Source organism: Schistocerca americana, chromosome 2 (genome assembly GCF_021461395.2).
Source record: "Schistocerca americana isolate TAMUIC-IGC-003095 chromosome 2, iqSchAmer2.1, whole genome shotgun sequence".
Classification (NCBI taxonomy): Eukaryota; Metazoa; Arthropoda; class Insecta; order Orthoptera; family Acrididae; genus Schistocerca; species Schistocerca americana.
Window position 1 is genome coordinate 542,600,934 of NC_060120.1, and position 17,065 is coordinate 542,617,998.

General features: G+C 46.0%; 1 long non-coding RNA gene across 1 annotated transcript in view; it reads right to left on the reverse strand.

Moving 5' to 3' along the window:
- Positions 1-16,571, reverse strand: part of LOC124589883 — a 77,412-nt gene extending 60,841 nt beyond the window's left edge. Inside the window, exon 1 of the long non-coding RNA XR_006976288.1 lies at positions 16,441-16,571. This is a non-coding gene — a long non-coding RNA (uncharacterized LOC124589883). The remainder of the gene's footprint in view (positions 1-16,440) is intronic.
- Between the last annotated feature and the right edge of the window lie 494 nt (positions 16,572-17,065).

Here is a 17,065-nt window from a genome sequence, read left to right on the forward strand (position 1 = left end):
CTATGTCTACAAATGTACAGTAAAAATCTAAATCGTTTGTTGATGGAGCCGGCCGATGTGGCCGAGCGGTTCTAGGCGCTTCAGTCCGGAATAGCGCTGCTGCTACGGTCGCAGGTTCGAATACTGCCTCGGGCACAGACGTATGTGATGTCCTTAGGTTACTTAGGTTTACGTAGTTCTTATTCTAGGGGACTGATGACCTCAGATGTTAAGTCCCATAGTGCTTAGAGCCATTTGAACCATTTCTGTTGATGGAAGTAGCAATCCAATATATTATTTGACACGCAAAAAAAGAGAAAAAAAAGAAAAAAAACAGGAAAAAGCATGCGTCAAAAGCAGAATGCGATAATGCAATAGAATACATGTACCTCTGAATATATGTCTATGTATCTTCGAAGACTAAGATAATCATCCAAGAACCAAACGATGATCCCTTGTAATCAACTGCGAACGTTAAACTTGGCACGACTTACACGAATGCAGAGTGGTTCTGACTTGACGAAAATAGGCGGCTCGTCTTTCGTGTTGGAATCCTAGTGAGTCGGAGGCAAAGGTAAGTCGATTCTGTTAGCGCCCTGTTTATCGACGGCGATTCCCTGAGCAGAGGACAATTGACAAAGCACTCGATCGATTATTGACTGAACTGAGGGTCAATGGAACAGATTAAACAACAGTGGCAGGCGATATATTGGTCAAGCATCATCTGCAGTGGAAGATTCGCTTTCCTACGCAGAGTACAGCGGAATCTACCAAATTTTATAGCTTTGCATATTCAATGAATCGAAATTCCTGTGGCAAACTTGTAAGGTTTGTAGTGACTGCTAACAGGGAAACGGTTCGAAGAGAATCCTGTACTTGTATATGAAGAATGCAGTTTTGCTTCTAGAAGTAAAACAAAATCAGATTTGATGATGAACCTTTCCACTAAATCTGGCGTAAAACCGTTATAACGTCTTCTCCACTTCTCATCAAGAACATTTCTGGAGATCTCCCATCTTCATCCGATATTAAGGTATCTGAAGTTAGGACGCTCTCAACTCAGTTTTGTTGGTCTGTTTCCTGATCGACAAACGAACGTTTAGTGGAGTGAGTGCTAGGTGGAGAGCGAAAGAGACAGCGAAAGGTCCGAGAGAAAGGTCGTCCAGACATCATGAAACAGATTTTGTTTCAATCGTCCTTAATAGCGCAGTGTCTGTCTAACTCTTTCTGCTGCGTACAGAGTCCCTGTAGAATATAACCCCAGCCAGGCCACCAACGATGTGAAAACAAGCCGAGCTAAACCAGAGAATTGCAGTGCCCAAATATATGGTATCCGTCTCCGTTGGTACTAACTCAAACCGTAAGTGAAAGATATGGTAATGAGTACCATTGTTCTGAGACATAATATGGTTTTACCTATTCAAGGCATGTTGCAAAAACGTCCTGAATACTTTCCGCAGTCGTATCAAGAAAGGATCACGTGCTATATCGAGAGTGAGGGGGGACATCCCAAGAGAGTGGTCGTCAAAGAATACTGTCCCTACACTGACCCGTAAGAACTGTTAGAGTACGATGGTAGAATGGTGTGAAAAATTTCCTCAGCCCAGGACGGATTTTCGACCATGGAATGCTCTTTCCCTGTAGAATTTAGATTCATCATAAAAGAGCATCAGCTGTGGGCAAGGGCTCATTGACACAACGGGGTCACTGCCGTAGGTCTACATCAAGAAAACATCCTGAATGATACTCTACGCCACATTGATTGTCATGTCCACCGGCAGGCATCTCGATACAGCGGTTCCTTTTGTCACTGAATATAAGAGGTAGTGCTGGAAAGATGAAAATCTGCTAGGACGAAGTCGGGACTGTATGGAGGACGATCGGCGACAGTGAATCCAAGGCATCGTATGTTGCAAATGTCATGCTGAAGGAGACGGTACTAACTGTGTGGACGAACTCTTCGAATTCGGCTTTTAGTTTTCTCTAAGTCTCGTACCACCCTGCAGATTTTATGATGTTGCATTTAGACATGAATTCCAAATGCACCACATCTTAAACATCTCAGAACACTACGAGCATGACTTTGCCTGCTGATAGCATGGTAGTGAACTTTTTTGGCATCAGTGATCCTTTGAGATGAAACTGCATTGATGCTCTCTTGTTTTCGGGGTCAAAATGGAGAGACCAGCTTTCTTCACCTTTCACGGTCAAAACGTTTTCATTCTTGTATGGACGGCATTTGAAAGCACGTTTTCTGCGGTTATAAACTCGATTACAGCACGCTGTTTCTCACACTCCGACACAGATACGCAACTCACCGCGTCGTACACGCTATAAATCTGATAAATTGTAGCGGCAGATGGTCGCAGCTAGCGTCAGCGAAGCGGGAAAGTCGACCGAGTAATAGGCATGACATGTAATACGTTAACCGGCATTGAGAACAGAATAAGAAACCGGAGGCACTGCTTTTCAGCACGTCCACGTACTTACCTCCTGTCACCTTATATAAACTATAGTGGGATCGAGAAAACCCACCCTTACAAATGTTGAATAGCATCCCTCCATTACATCTGCTTCAAAACGCACCAACATATATTTCAGCATACCGTTGAAACATATTCCTCTTCATTGGAAATATGCACCGTTCATATTCACTTAAATATTCATTTACAGAAATTCCTACACCTATACTCTGCAATCACCTTAGAGAGTGTTACATAGTGTATTCTTAATCGTACCACATACAGCGCTTCTTTACGTTCCATTCAAGGATGAAACGTAGGAAGGGCGGTGGGCTGCACACTTTTGTGCGAGTTGTGGTTAGTGTAGTGCAATCTGCGTGATTCGCAGGGAATAACAGAATATTCGTAGAACTGTACTTGGAATGCTGTAAGCAGATTTTTGTCAGAAATACAGTGTTTTACCAACTGATATTTTTTAACATTTCAGTTATTCTCTAACACCAATTAAATAAGCCTGTGACCACTCGCACGGCCTTTTATTGTGTACGCTCTATGTCCCGTTTTAATTTGACCCGATGTGGGGGTCACCTCACCAGTCTAGCGGGCATTTGGGATTTTTATTCATAATTTTATTTTTTTCCCGCTTAAATTTTCACTTTCGGTACCGACGTACAAATTTTTTTGGCCTACTTGCCGAGTAGAATTGGCACCTGAGCCTCAACTTGTTTGTTCTCGTAAAAAAAACGCTGACAAAGTTCCCCGCGCTGCAGTTGAGCGAAGGACGAGGAGTGTGGGAGAGGAACCACCTGCGGGCTGCGAGACTCGACCGGAGTGCCGGGCAGACAGTGGGACGCCCTCTCTGGCTCTGGCTCTCAGCTCGGCACGTCGTCTTCCCTATAGCAGTTCCCACAACGAAACTTTGTCTCGAAACCTGGCAGAAAATCCGAAGAGATTCCGGTTATATGTAATAAAGTACGCTAGCAGCAAGACACAATCAAATCCTTCTGGAAATACTGTCGGTGACAATGCTGCTTAAGCAGAGTTGGAGTGGCCGAGTGTTTATAGGCGCTACAGTCTGGAACCGCGCGACCGCTACGGTTGCAGGTTCGAATCCTGCCTCGGGCATGGATGTGTGTGATGTCCTTAGGTTAGTTAGATTTAATTAGTTCTAAGTTCTAGGGGACTGATGACCTTAGAAGTTAAGTCCCATAGTGCTCAGAGCCATTTTTTAAGCAGAGTTACTAAACACAGCCTTCCGAAATTCTTTCACCAAAGAAGAGGTAAATATTGCAGAATTCGAATCACAAACAGCAAGCAACATGAGTAACATAGAAGTAGATACCCTCGAAATAGTGAAGCAACTACAATCACATAAGAAAAGCAACTCTTCCGGTCTAAACTGTGTACCAACTAGGTTCCTTTCAGAGAATGCTAACGCAGTAGCTCCATACTTAGCAGTTGTATATATATAACCGCTCTCTCGACGAAAGACCCGTACGCAAAGGCTGGAAAGTTGCACAGATCACACCAATATTCAATAAAGGTAGTAGGAGTAATTAATTAAATTACAGGCCCATATCATTAAATGTCGATATGCAGCAGGATTTTGGAACATATACTGTGTTCGGACATTATGAACTACCCCGAAGAGTACGGTCTATTGACACACAGTCAACATGGATTTAGAAAACATCGTTCTTGTGAAATATAACTAGCTCGGTACCGACGTGAAGTGTTGAATGCTATCGAAAAGGGGTTTCCAGAAGGCTTTCGCCATCGTACCTCACAAACGGCTTGTAATCAAATTTGTGTGCTTATGGAATACCGTTTCAGCCATGTAACTAGATTCGTGGTTTTCTGTCAGAACGGTAACACTTCGTGGTAACTGGTGTAAAATCGTCGAGCAAAACAAAAGCGATTTGTGGCTTTCCACAAGCTAGTACTATAAGCCCTCTGTTATTCCATATCTATATATAAACGATTTAGGAGACAATGTCAGCAGCCGTCTTAGGCTGTTTGCAGATGATGCTGTCGTTTATTGTCTAGTGAAGTCTTCAGAAGATGAAAACAAATTGCAAAACGATTTAGAAAAGATATCTTTATGGTATGGATTTGCCAATTGATCTTATAGAATGAAAAGTGCGACTTCATCCACACGAGTGCTAAAAGGAATCCATTAAACTTCGATTACACGATAAATCAATCAAATATAAAAATATGTCTAAAAATATATAAATACCTAGGAATTACAATTACGAAAAACTTAAATCAGAAAGATCACATAGAAAATACTGTGGAGAAGCCGAACCAGAGACTTTTTATTGTTAGAATACTTAGGAGATGGAACAGATGTACTAAGGAGACTGCCTGCACTACATTTATCTGTCCTCTTTTGGAGTACTGCTTTGCGGTATGGGATTCTTGCTAGACAGGATTAACGGAGGACATCAAGGGCAGCATGTTTGTATTATCTAGAAATAGGGGACAGAGTGTCACAGACGTGATAAGAGACATCATTAAAATAAAGGCATTTCTAGTTGCGGCGGAACATTCCTCACGAAATTTCAATCAATACAATTCTCCTCCGAATGCGAAAATATTTTGTTGGCGTCAGCCTATAAAAGAAAACATTATCATTACAATAAAATAAGGGAAATTTGAGCTCGCACGTAAAGATATAGGTGTTTTTTTTTTCGAGCGCTGTACGAGTGTGAAATAACATACGAGGTGCATTCAAGTTCTAAGGCCTCCGATTTTTTTTCTCCGGACTGGAAAGAGATAGAAACATGCGCATTGTTTTAAAATGAGGCCGCGTTCATTGTCAATACGTCCCAGAGATGGCAGCACCGTACGGCAGATGGAATTTTACCGCCAGCGGCGAGAATGAGAACTGTTTTAAATACTTAAAATGGCGACGTTTTCCTTACTTGAACAGCGTGCAATCATTCGTTTTCTGAATTTGCGTGGTGTGAAACCAATTGAAATTCATCGACAGTTGAAGGAGACATGTGGTGATGGAGTTATGGATGTGTCGAAAGTGCGTTCGTGGGTGCGACAGTTTAATGAAGGCAGAACATCGTGTGACAACAAAGCGAAACAACCTTGGGCTCGCACAAGGCGGTCTGACGACATGATCGAGAAAGTGGAGAGAATTGTTTTGGGGGATCGCCGAATGACTGTTGAACAGATCGCCTCCAGAGTTGGCATTTCTGTGGGTTCTGTGCACACAATCCTGCATGACGACCTGAAAATGCGAAAGTGTCATCCGGGTGGGTGCCACGAATGCTGGCGGACGACCAAATGGCTGCCCGTGTGGCATGCTGCCAAGCAATGTTGACGCGCAACGACAGCATGAATGGGAGTTTCTTTTCGTCGGTTGTGACAATGGATGAGACGTGGATGCCATTTTTCAATCCAGAAACAAAGCGCCAGTCAGCTCAATGGAAGCACACAGATTCACCACCACCAAAAAAATTTCGGGTAACCGCCAGTGCTGAAAAAATGATGTTGTCCATGTTCTGGGAAAGCGAGGGCGTAATCCTTACCCATTGCGTTCCAAAGGGCACTACGGTAACAGGTGGATCCCACGAAAATGTTTTGAAGAACAAATTCCTTCCTGCACTGCAACAAAAACGTCCGGGAAGGGCTGCGCGTGTGCTGTTTCACCAAGACAACGCACCCGCACATCGAGCTAACGTTACGCAACAGTTTCTTCGTGATAACAACTTTGAAGTGATTCCTCATGCTCCCTACTCACCTGACCTGGCTCCTAGTGACTTTTGGCTTTTTCCAACAATGAAAGACACTCTCCGTGGCCGCACATTCACCAGCCGTGCTGCTATTGCCTCAGCGATTTTCCAGTGGTCAAAACAGACTCCTAAAGAAGCCTTCGCCGCTGCCATGGAATCATGGCGTCAGCGTTGTGAAAAATGTGTACGTCTGCAGGGCGATTACGTCGAGAAGTAACGCCTGTTTCATCGATTTCGGGTGAGTAGTTAATTAGAAAAAAAAATCGGAGGCCTTAGAACTTGAATGCACCTCGTAGAATTATTGTGAAGGTGGTTCGAAGAACTCTCTACCAGGCTCTCTGCCAGGCACGTAAGTGTGATTTGCAGAGCAGCAATGTAGACAGGTATTTTCGTATGGGTCATACAAGTATTTTGGGCGCAATCTCTTTTGTAGACAAACTACAGCGTACGAGAATCCAACAAATGCATCGAAACCTAATGGTCACTTCCTAGTCAAGCGGTTTTAGTCTTAGTGAATCGCACAAATTTGTATTTCTGTATTACCTACAGTTTTGATAGAATCGTAACAGAAGATTTATTTAGCAGGAAACTGCACAGTGAAATTGAATTTCGCGGCACGCTTCTCCTCCCGCCAGCCCGGTTTGCCGCACCTGCTCAGGTCAAAAGCTGGATTCCGGTGCGAGGGCGCTTGCGGCAATCTGAGGGCGGTCGCAGCGCCATCCCGAGCTTTCCTGCCACGGCGCGAGTCGGCGAAAGGCGGTCTGGGCTACGGAGGGGAATCGACAACTTCATCTGGAGGCCTGCACCAGGACCGCTGTGGAAGCGGCTGGCAGTTCTGTGGTACGTCGCCGAGGTAAGGCACTGGCACGGTGTGCCAGCTGGTGCGCATTGGCAGAATGGCCCAGGATATGACGGAGTCAAGAGAAGAGTCTGCAGAACTGCAGTCCAGGTCACACTGACTCGTGCCCTGGGCCAGTGGTCACTTGCAGCATCTGGGCTTTCCGTGACACGTGCCCACACTTGACGTGCGTCAGCTTCTGACCGAGGGGCCGCCGCAGGACGTGGGCAGATGTAGCCAGCGTGAGAGGCCACCTCGTCTTGTGTCAGCTCCGGAGGTCACTGTGGAGGATGCAGACAAGTCGTACTTCGGGCGATGTCGGGGTCTTGTTGGTGTGCTGCCCGGACCTGTCTTTTATCGACGTTTTCAAGGGAGAGGTTGGTCGCAGTCATGCATGTAGGCTGCCACAGATATGACAGAGTGAGTGAGATTTCTTTGGTGGTGTGCAAGCATGATACATTGGAATGAAGAGTGCTATGAAGCCGGGCGGGACAAAAAAAGTGTACAGAATAGCAATGCTCAACGCGGGCCGTGGTCAGCTGTATGGAGACATCGTTTACCTCGAGAGCAGTTGCTGTCTTCTCCAGAGTCCTGGTTGTCTCTCAACCAGAGACAAGGAATGGTGGACAGCTTAGTTACTGCGAAATTGTGCAGAGCACAATGCTTTGTTCTTTCGGAGTCTGCATCTATTAGTGTGAAACTGTTAGTTTGCGACAAAGTAAATTATAGTGGTGCAAAGTGCGCCGAAAGAGATGATAGATGTTGCTGAATGCGGTGGTGGTTTCGAAGCCATAGACTGGCGCAAGGCCGGCCGCTGTGGCCGAGTGGTTCCAGGCGCTTCAGTCCGGTCCCAGGTTCGAATTCTGCCTCGGGTAAGGATGTGTATGATGTCCTTTGGTTAGTTAGGTTTAAGTAGTTTTAAGTCTAGGGGACTGATGACCTCAGATGTTAAATCACATAGTGCTTAGAGCCATCAGACAGCCGTAAAATATCTAGGCGTAACGATCCAGAGCGACCATAAGTGTAATGACCATATAAAACAGATAGTGGGAAAAGCAGACACCAGACTCAGATTGAACCATTTTTGAACTGGCTCAAGCTAGGGCACTGCCTTCCAGCTGTGTCCGGCCTAACGGAGCGCTAACACATTCTAGGTGAAACTGGACCTCAACCTCTCCGGACTGCTGGCAGAAAGTCAATTCTCTTCTACTTGCTGCACATAAGCACATATATCCCCGTAAGCCACTGCTCACGTGGCCTATTGCAGTATGGCGTTCCCCATTTTCCCAGCTATGGGGAAGAGACGTACACAAAGTAGATACTACCATTAACTCAGCACCTAAGATGTCGCACGTGCACAGGACAGTTATATTATTGTGCCAGTTTTAGTAAGAAGTTTTACTATGTCTGTATCTCGGCGGAATATTGTTTGCTTCTGGTATTATCGGTTTGAAGATATTTTTGAGATCAAGCATAAGAGTTATAATTTTCATGTTCATTTAATTATATATGATTGTTAATAAAAGATAGTAAAAATAAGCCCACACGCGCACAACCATCATCGCAAAACCAACTCCACCCTACTCCCGCGTTATAAAACATGAAGTCAACGCACAAGCAAACGAAAGAGTGGCAGACACTGACCACCATAAATTCAGAAGCTTTCAATTCCTATATAACAATCTCCACAGTCAACAGAAGCTGCTCTGTGCAGTATAAGACTTCATCAGGTCCACACTGCTAAAGAGAGACAACGAAATGTTAGCATTCAGTTCTGAGATGTTTATTTCGTAACGAGTGGTAGATTACGCTGCACGGATGAAGCGTTACTTTGTAGTTGTTAATTCACAGTGACGGCTGTATTTCCAGTGATATGGCGCACGGTGTCCGACAGTGAGGGAGGTATCAACAAGAGGCGGAAATTACGCCGGGTGGTCAGAGGCGGGAGCTAGCGCTGGCTTCCAATTAAGCCGTGTCACACTGCCAGACAGAGCTCGCCCGGTGCCTCTCAAGCGTTCAGAAATTAATGCGCCGCTAACAAGAGGCGATCTGGCCGTTCGTTAGTTCCCCTCTTGATACGCGTATTCCACCGCTACTTGCCACAGTAGCAACAGACGACGTGGCCATTGCCGACGGCCGCGTGTAGATACGTAGTCACGGCGTGGGAGTGCATCTGTACCTTGCACCTGAGATAATGGCTGTGGAATGCTGAAACAACGCTATGAAAGACAAGATAAGCCTTTATTCAATGGTCGAACATTAATCTTCTGATCACGTCGGAATTACATTATACCGAAAAATTCTTCTTGTTCCAAAGATAAGAAGAATTCTTATCGTTTTCTGCATTCTGTAACACTAAATGGTATTTAACCTCTTCAATACAACAACAACATGATCTCCCAACAAGAGTATATAGTGAGGTGCTGTAGTGATTTAGACATTCGGATGGCACTCGAGAGGACAGCAGTTCAAATCCCTGTTCCACCGTCCACATTTAGGTTTTTTGAAAATAACCCTCCGTCATCTTGGCCAGAAAACCAGATGACAGGTCGAAAAATAAGCAATTCCACGTTCCAAAGAGGAGCAACATTTCCTAAAGAGGCTGGCATTTTCACGTACATCAGTTCTTCAACTGTCTGGAGTACACCACAAACGAAAATCAGCACCCCGTCAGTCTAAGAAGTTTCAAGACAGGATTAATAGAAAGCAGAACAACGTTAAGATGGTGGCTTTAATGCCTCCAGTGATCTACATAGTACTTGTCGATCGAGCGAAGTTTCCTGGGCAACGACGATCAGAATTACCCAAAGAATTGTCATTCCTTTTCATATCGAGAGAGTTAGAGATCCAAAGATTTTTATCTTCCTCTACAACAACTGTATACCCCAACAATGTAACATGTCCAATTACCCTACTAGGTGATCCCATCACTCAAACATTCTACTAAAACATTTTGCAAAGTCCCATGTTACAGGAGTCAACTACAAGGAGCGAAAGGCTATTTACAATTTGTACAGAAACCAGATGGCAGTTATAAGAGTCGAGGAGCATGAAAGGGAAGCAGTGGTTGGGAAGGGAGTGAAACAAGGTTGTAGCCTGTCCCCGATGTTATTCAACCTGTATATTGAGCAAGCCGTAAAGGAAACAAAAGAAGAATTCGGAATAGGAATTAAAATCCATGGAGAAGAAATAAAAACTTTCAGCTTCGCTGATGACATTGTAATTCTGTCAGAGACAGCAAAGGACCTGGAAGAGCAGCTGAACGGAATGGACAGTGTCTTGAAAGGAGGATATAAGATGAACATCAACAAAAGCAAAACAAGGATAATAGAATGTAGTCGAATTAAGTCGGCTGATGCTGAGGGAATTAGATTAGGAAATGAGACACTTAAAGTAGTAAAGGAGTCTTGCTATTTGGGGAGCAAAATAACTGATGATGGTCGAAGTAGAGAGGATATAAAATGTAGACTGGCAATGGCAAAGAAAGCGTTTCTGAAGAAGAGAAATTTGTAACAATCGAGTATAGATTTAAGTGTCATGAAGAAGTTTCTGAAAGTATTCGTATGGAGTGTAGCCATGTATGGAAGTGAAACATGGACGATAAATAGTTTGGACAAGAAGAGAATAGAAGCTTTCGAAATGTGGTGCTACAGAAGAATGCTGAAGATTAGATGGGTAGATTACATAACTAATGATGAAGTATTGAATAGAATTGGGGAGAAGAGGAGTATGTGGCACAACTTGACAAAAAGGAGGGACCGGTTAGTAGGACATGTTCTGAGGCATCAAGGGATCACAAGTTTAGCATTGGAGGGCAGCGTGGAGAGTAAAAATCGTAGAGGGAGACCAAGAAATGAATTCACTAAACAGATTCAGAAGGATGCAGGTTGCAGTAGGTACTGGGACATGAAGAAGCTTGCACAGGATAGAGTAGCATGGAGAGCTGCATCAAACCAATCTCTGGACTGAAGACCACAACAACAACACGATTAAACTACACTGGCGCGCAAAACTTAAGGAGGAAAGTAACTTTCGCATGATGCGTCACTGCCAGGTAACTTAGCTCGATGAAATTTGAACCGCAAACAGAACTGCTACAGTATAGTACAGAAGGCAGCTAAAATAAATACGCAATGAGACTAGCGAAAATGATACCTTTAGTTAAAGATAAAGCTAAATAACTGCATTGATATCATCACTATTTATGGTGGTCGCCAGGACATTATAAAAGGCTGGACATTGTTCTTAATAGGGAGTATGATCACCGCGGATGACAAAGCATGCTCTGCAATGTTCTCCCATGATGGCCACAAGGTTGGTCACGAGGTCTTTTGGCTGGACGTTCCATTAGTGGTCCAGCGCGGTACACAAGTGCTGGATGGTCGTTGATGGACGTAGGCTCGCTGCAAAACGTCTTCCCACCGCCTCCCACATGTGTTCGGTGGGATTTAAGTCGGAGGGGGGGGGGAGGGGAAGGAAGGAAAACCTAATGCATTTGCCGAATATCCTTTCGTACCAAGAGCGCATCCACCTGCGCAGTTCAATGCATTCACGCATTATCATCCATGCAAATGAAGTCAGGGCCAAATACACTACTGGAAAGACGAACATGGGAGGAGTACAGTTACAAATAGCGCTGACCGGTGAGTGTACCGTGCTCAAAGAGCTGGAGGCCAGTACACTCCATGCAACCTTATGACTCCCCACACAATAACATCTGGACCAGCAAAACAATCGTGTTCGTCCAGCATTACAACCTAAATTTGCTTCATGGAATTTACAAATGCTCACTGGAAGCCACGATATAACTTCCAATAACCTTGACAGGTGAAAGAAGATAGGCCAGTTGTTCGATTCTCCTGGTGCTTCCCCTGAGTAAACGCACCCTGCGGCAAGGGACAGCACAAATATATAATAAGAATTTTTCGCGCCCCCAACACGTTTTTTTGCTACCTTTATTCTGTACTGGCGCTCTATGGATGTCAATATGTAACTCTTGTAGAATTTCATACTTGCTACTGCCTACTTTTTCCGCTTCTGTCAAAAATTTAATTGATTTTTAAATGAATTTCGTTATGAATCTTCACGCATTGCTAAATTTGCACGCTTTCAAAATTCAAATTTTGTGTGAAATCTTATGGGACTGAACTGCTAAGATCATCAGTCCCTAAGCTTACACACTACTTAATCTAAATTATCCAAAGACAAACACACACACCCATGCCCGAGGCAAGACTCGAACCTCCGCCGGGACCTGCCGCACGCACACTTTCATGGTAGGTCAGCAATGGTAATCCACTATGAGTGGTCTGAACGTTGACACAGACGGTTTCGCGGCCGAATGCGCATAAATCGTAACGATCTGGGGTACTTTGTCTTACTAAAACAGTTATCTCGATAAGCTGAAATTCATTTTTATTAGTACAGTTCATACTAATTAGCATTTCTTCTTTCATTTATATCTTATATTTACGTATTTTGTTTAACACACTAATCAGCAGTAATATAGTCTTAGACATGATTGAAAATAGTCTGACAAAGTTCGGATGGTTTTTCAATTTCACGCCTGTGCATAGAGTGTTGGTAGCACTTCGTCGCCGTGCCTGTTACGCTGTGTAGCAGACTTTAAAGCTGTGCGGATCAGCATAACGAAAAGGCGAGGGTCTCGCTCGTTTTGTCCACAACTACACTCCTGGAAATTGAAATAAGAACACCGTGAATTCATTGTCCCAGGAAGGGGAAACTTTATTGTCACATTCCTGGGGTCAGATACATCACATGATCACACTGACAGAACCACAGCCACATAGACACAGGCAACAGAGTATGCACAATGTCGGCACTAGTACAGTGTATATCCACCTTTCGCAGCAATGCAGGCTGCTATTCTCCCATGGAGACGATCGTAGAGATGCTGGATGTAGTCCTGTGGAACGGCTTGCCATGCCATTTCCACCTGGCGCCTCAGTTGGACCAGCGTTCGTGCTGGACGTGCAGACCGCGTGAGACGACGCTTCATCCAGTCCCAAACATGCTCAATGGGGGACAGATCCGGAGATCTTGCTGGCCAGGGTAGTTGACTTACACCTTCTAGAGCACGTTGGGTGGCACGGGATACATGCGGACGTGCATTGTCCTGTTGGAACAGCAAGTTCCCTTGCCGGTCTAGGAATGGTAGAACGATGGGTTCGATGACGGTTTGGATGTACCGTGCACTATTCAGTGTCCCCTCGGCGATCACCAGTGGTGTACGGCCAGTGTAGGAGATCACTCCCCACACCATGATGCCGGGTGTTGGTCCTGTGTGCCTCGGTCGTATGCAGTCCTGATTGTGGCGCTCACCTGCACGGCGCCAAACACGCATACGACCATCATTGGCACCAAGGCAGAAGCGACTCTCATCGCTGAAGACGACACGTCTCCATTCGTCCCTCCATTCACGCCTGTCGCGACACCACTGGAGGCGGGCTGCACGATGTTGGGGCGTGAGCGGAAGACGGCCTAACGGTGTGCGGGACCGTAGCCCAGCTTCATGGAGACGGTTGCGAATGGCCCTCGCCGATACCCCAAGAGCAACAGTGTCCCTAATTTGCTGGGAAGTGACGGTGCGGTCCCCTATGGCACTGCGTAGGATCCTACGGTCTTGGCGTGCATCCGTGCGTCGCTGCGGTCCGGTCCCAGGTCGACGGGCACGTGCACCTTCCGCCGACCACTGGCGACAACATCGATGTACTGTGGAGACCTCACGCCCCACGTGTTGAGCAATTCGGCGGTACGTCCACCCGGCCTCCCGCATGCCCACTATACGCCCTCGCTCAAAGTCCGTCAACTGCACATACGGTTCACGTCCACGCTGTCGCGGCATGCTACCAGTGTTAAAGACTGCGATGGAGCTCCGTATGCCACGGCAAACTGGCTGACACTGACGGCGGCGGTGCACAAATGCTGCGCAGCTAGCGCCATTCGACGGCCAACACCGCGGTTTCTGGTGTGTCCGCTGTGCCGTGCGTGTGATCACTGCTTGTACAGCCCTCTCGCAGTGTCCGGAGCAAGTATGGTGGGTCTGACACACCGGTGTCAATGTGTTCTTTTTTCCATTTCCAGGAGTGTGTATATATATATATATATATATATATATATATATATATATATATATATATACGTTGCACATCTACACCTTAACCACTGGACCGATTTCAGCCAAACTTGGTACACATCATTCACTGTCTGGAAAGAATCCCTGTGGCGGAAAGAGCCACCCAACTATCAAAGAAGAGCAGTATAGTTCACGATGCAACAATACGCATTCTTTAGTCATCCAGTATTTGAGAATGAGAGCACTTACATTGTAACTAACTTTACACATAATTTCAAACCATCATGAAAGTTTTTCACGCTGGCGACCGCCACAAAACAATGAAAGGAAAAAATTTGATCGCTTACTAAATTTTCACTGCTCAAGCAGTAAAACAGCGACACGATGCATTACGTCTTAATTTTTTACTTCTTGACTATTAATTTTATTCGTGATACATTTTCCCACAGTATTCACATATACCACTGAATGTACCAGAAGAATTACATCATTATGCCACGCTAGCTCAGGGCGTATAGCGTCATAAACACTAACAGCCGCGAAAAACTACCGCTTCATGCTAGACGTTTAAATTCATTACTTCGTTGCTACTAATTCTATTGGCAACACTTTTTGCAGACGGTATGCACATCTGCCGCTGAATGGACCCACAAAAATGTCATTTTACGATGCCTTGTTCAGGAGGTATGAGGTCAAATACTGAGATGCGAGAAAAAATTGCCACATCATACATGGCGTTTTATTACTTCCTTGCTATTAACTCTATTCGCAACACAGTTCGCAAACAGTATCGACACATGCCGAATATACCTACAAAAATTTATCGTTGTACCACAGATAGATCAGGAGATATGATGTCACAAACACTGGGGCGCCTGAAAAACTGCCGCACCATACATAGCGTTTAAATTATTATTTCTTTGCTACTAACTCTATTCGCAACACATTTCGTACACGCTATCGACATATGCTGCTGAATGTATCTGCAACATTATATCATTGCACGACACAGAGTTCAGAAGACGACATAAACATTGAGCTGCTTGAGAACTTGAAAACGAAACTGCAGCACAAAATTAGCTAGAGATACAGATGAAATATGTGTACAAATACGTGTTAAATATATTAAATAAGTATCAAATGTGAGTATGCACACAAAGCCCTGGCTAAATAGTTCATCCTAAACCTCTGAACCGGCTTCGATCAAATTTGGTACATACATTAGTTACATTATGGAAAAAAATAATGTTAGGATTAAGAACCACCAGTCTCCTATTGGAGTGAGTGTGAAATGAGGACGAGGAGATGGACAGACAGCAAGGTGGAAGGAGGGATTTGGCACATATAGGAGGAGGAGGAGGAGGAGATGGACAGAGATAAAGGGGGGGAGGATATACAGAGAGCGGTGAAAGGAGGAGACGGACAGAGAAAAGAAAGAGGTGATGATGAACAGATACAGACGGAGGAAGAGATAGGCAGGGATGTGGGGAGGAGGGGATGAACGGATGGGGAGGAGAAAATGGACAGAGAAAGAGAAAAAGAGGAGATGGACAGAGTGTGGCGAAGGAGGAGATTGACGAAGAGATTGAGAGGAGGAGATGGCATTAGAGGGGGAGGAGGGGATGGACGGAGGGGGAAAGAGCAGATGGACACAAGGGGAGAAGCAGATTGTCAGTGAGAGGGGGTGGTGGAGACGGACAGGGAGAGAGGGAAGAAGGATATGGGCTAATAGAAGATTGGAATAAGTACAGGCAACGCCGGGTACTCAGCTAGTTACAGAGACTCCATCTCGCGTCTTTGATAAAGTGAAAAACTATTACACGCCAGTCCATTTCGAGAACACTTCTGTAGTTTATCGTGCGAGTTGGCTCAGTGGGTAGCACACGTGACTGACATTCGGGAAGAAATGTTCAAATCCACGTCCGGCGATCGAGATTTGTTTTTGTGCTGGGATGGTTCTTCTGGAAAGGACACGACCGATTTCTTTCCAGATCCTTTCTTTATCCGAGCTTGTCCTCCGTCTGTACTGACCGCGCTGTCGTTAGGGCATTACATTACAATTTTCCTTCGTTCCGGTTATAGTTCGCGTACATCAGCTGCAAAAACCATTTCCTGCTGGAGAGCTCTGTGGTCTCATTTATCCGCGATGCAGTACCCGGACGACATGAACGAGCCAGATCCTTTCTGAGCTCTCGGCAGTACTATAGAAACTACAACAGCGCTTAGTACGTCGAAGCTACGCTGTCTGTGAAAGGGGCATAAGCTACGCATGTTCAGTTGGCCGAGTGTTTGGCGGTGCTTCGGCGGGGTACTTACCGGTGAGGGCGGCCTTGACTGCGGCGATGTTGCGGAGCGACAGCAGCAGCGGGCTGCCCAGGACGGTGAGGCGGCGGTCCACCAGGAAGATGGCGGTGCGCAGCGGCCGCAGGCCGGGAGCCAACGCGCACGCGGCGTGCAGACGGAGGCTGAGCTGGAGGCCCGGGGCGGCCAGGGCGCGGCCGCGCAGCACCGAGCGCACGCTCACCGCAGCCGTGCCGACGGCGGCGTCGGTGGACTGCAGGCGCGCCGTGAAGACGGCGGCGGCGGCGCGCGCGCGCTGCCTCAGCGGCCACTCGTCTCCGGGGCACTCGGCGCCCGGGCCTGGCGGTGGCAGGCACCAGCAGCACGCCACCAGGGCCGCCGCCACCATGCAGCGCCGCAGCATCGCGGTCTGCACAGTAGGAAGCCACTAGCAGCATCTGTACTACATCTGCTGCAATTCATACTTCCTAAAATCACGGAGGGTTGCGACGTCGACACATGCGTGAATAAAACGGCAAAGTATCCCTCTATGACTTCCCAGATCGGCAACACCCTCATTGCCACCCGCCCACGTTTGTTCACCACTTTAAGGGGGGTAGGACGTCAAACGTGCCGACTTGGAGCAGGAGAGGCACCACAG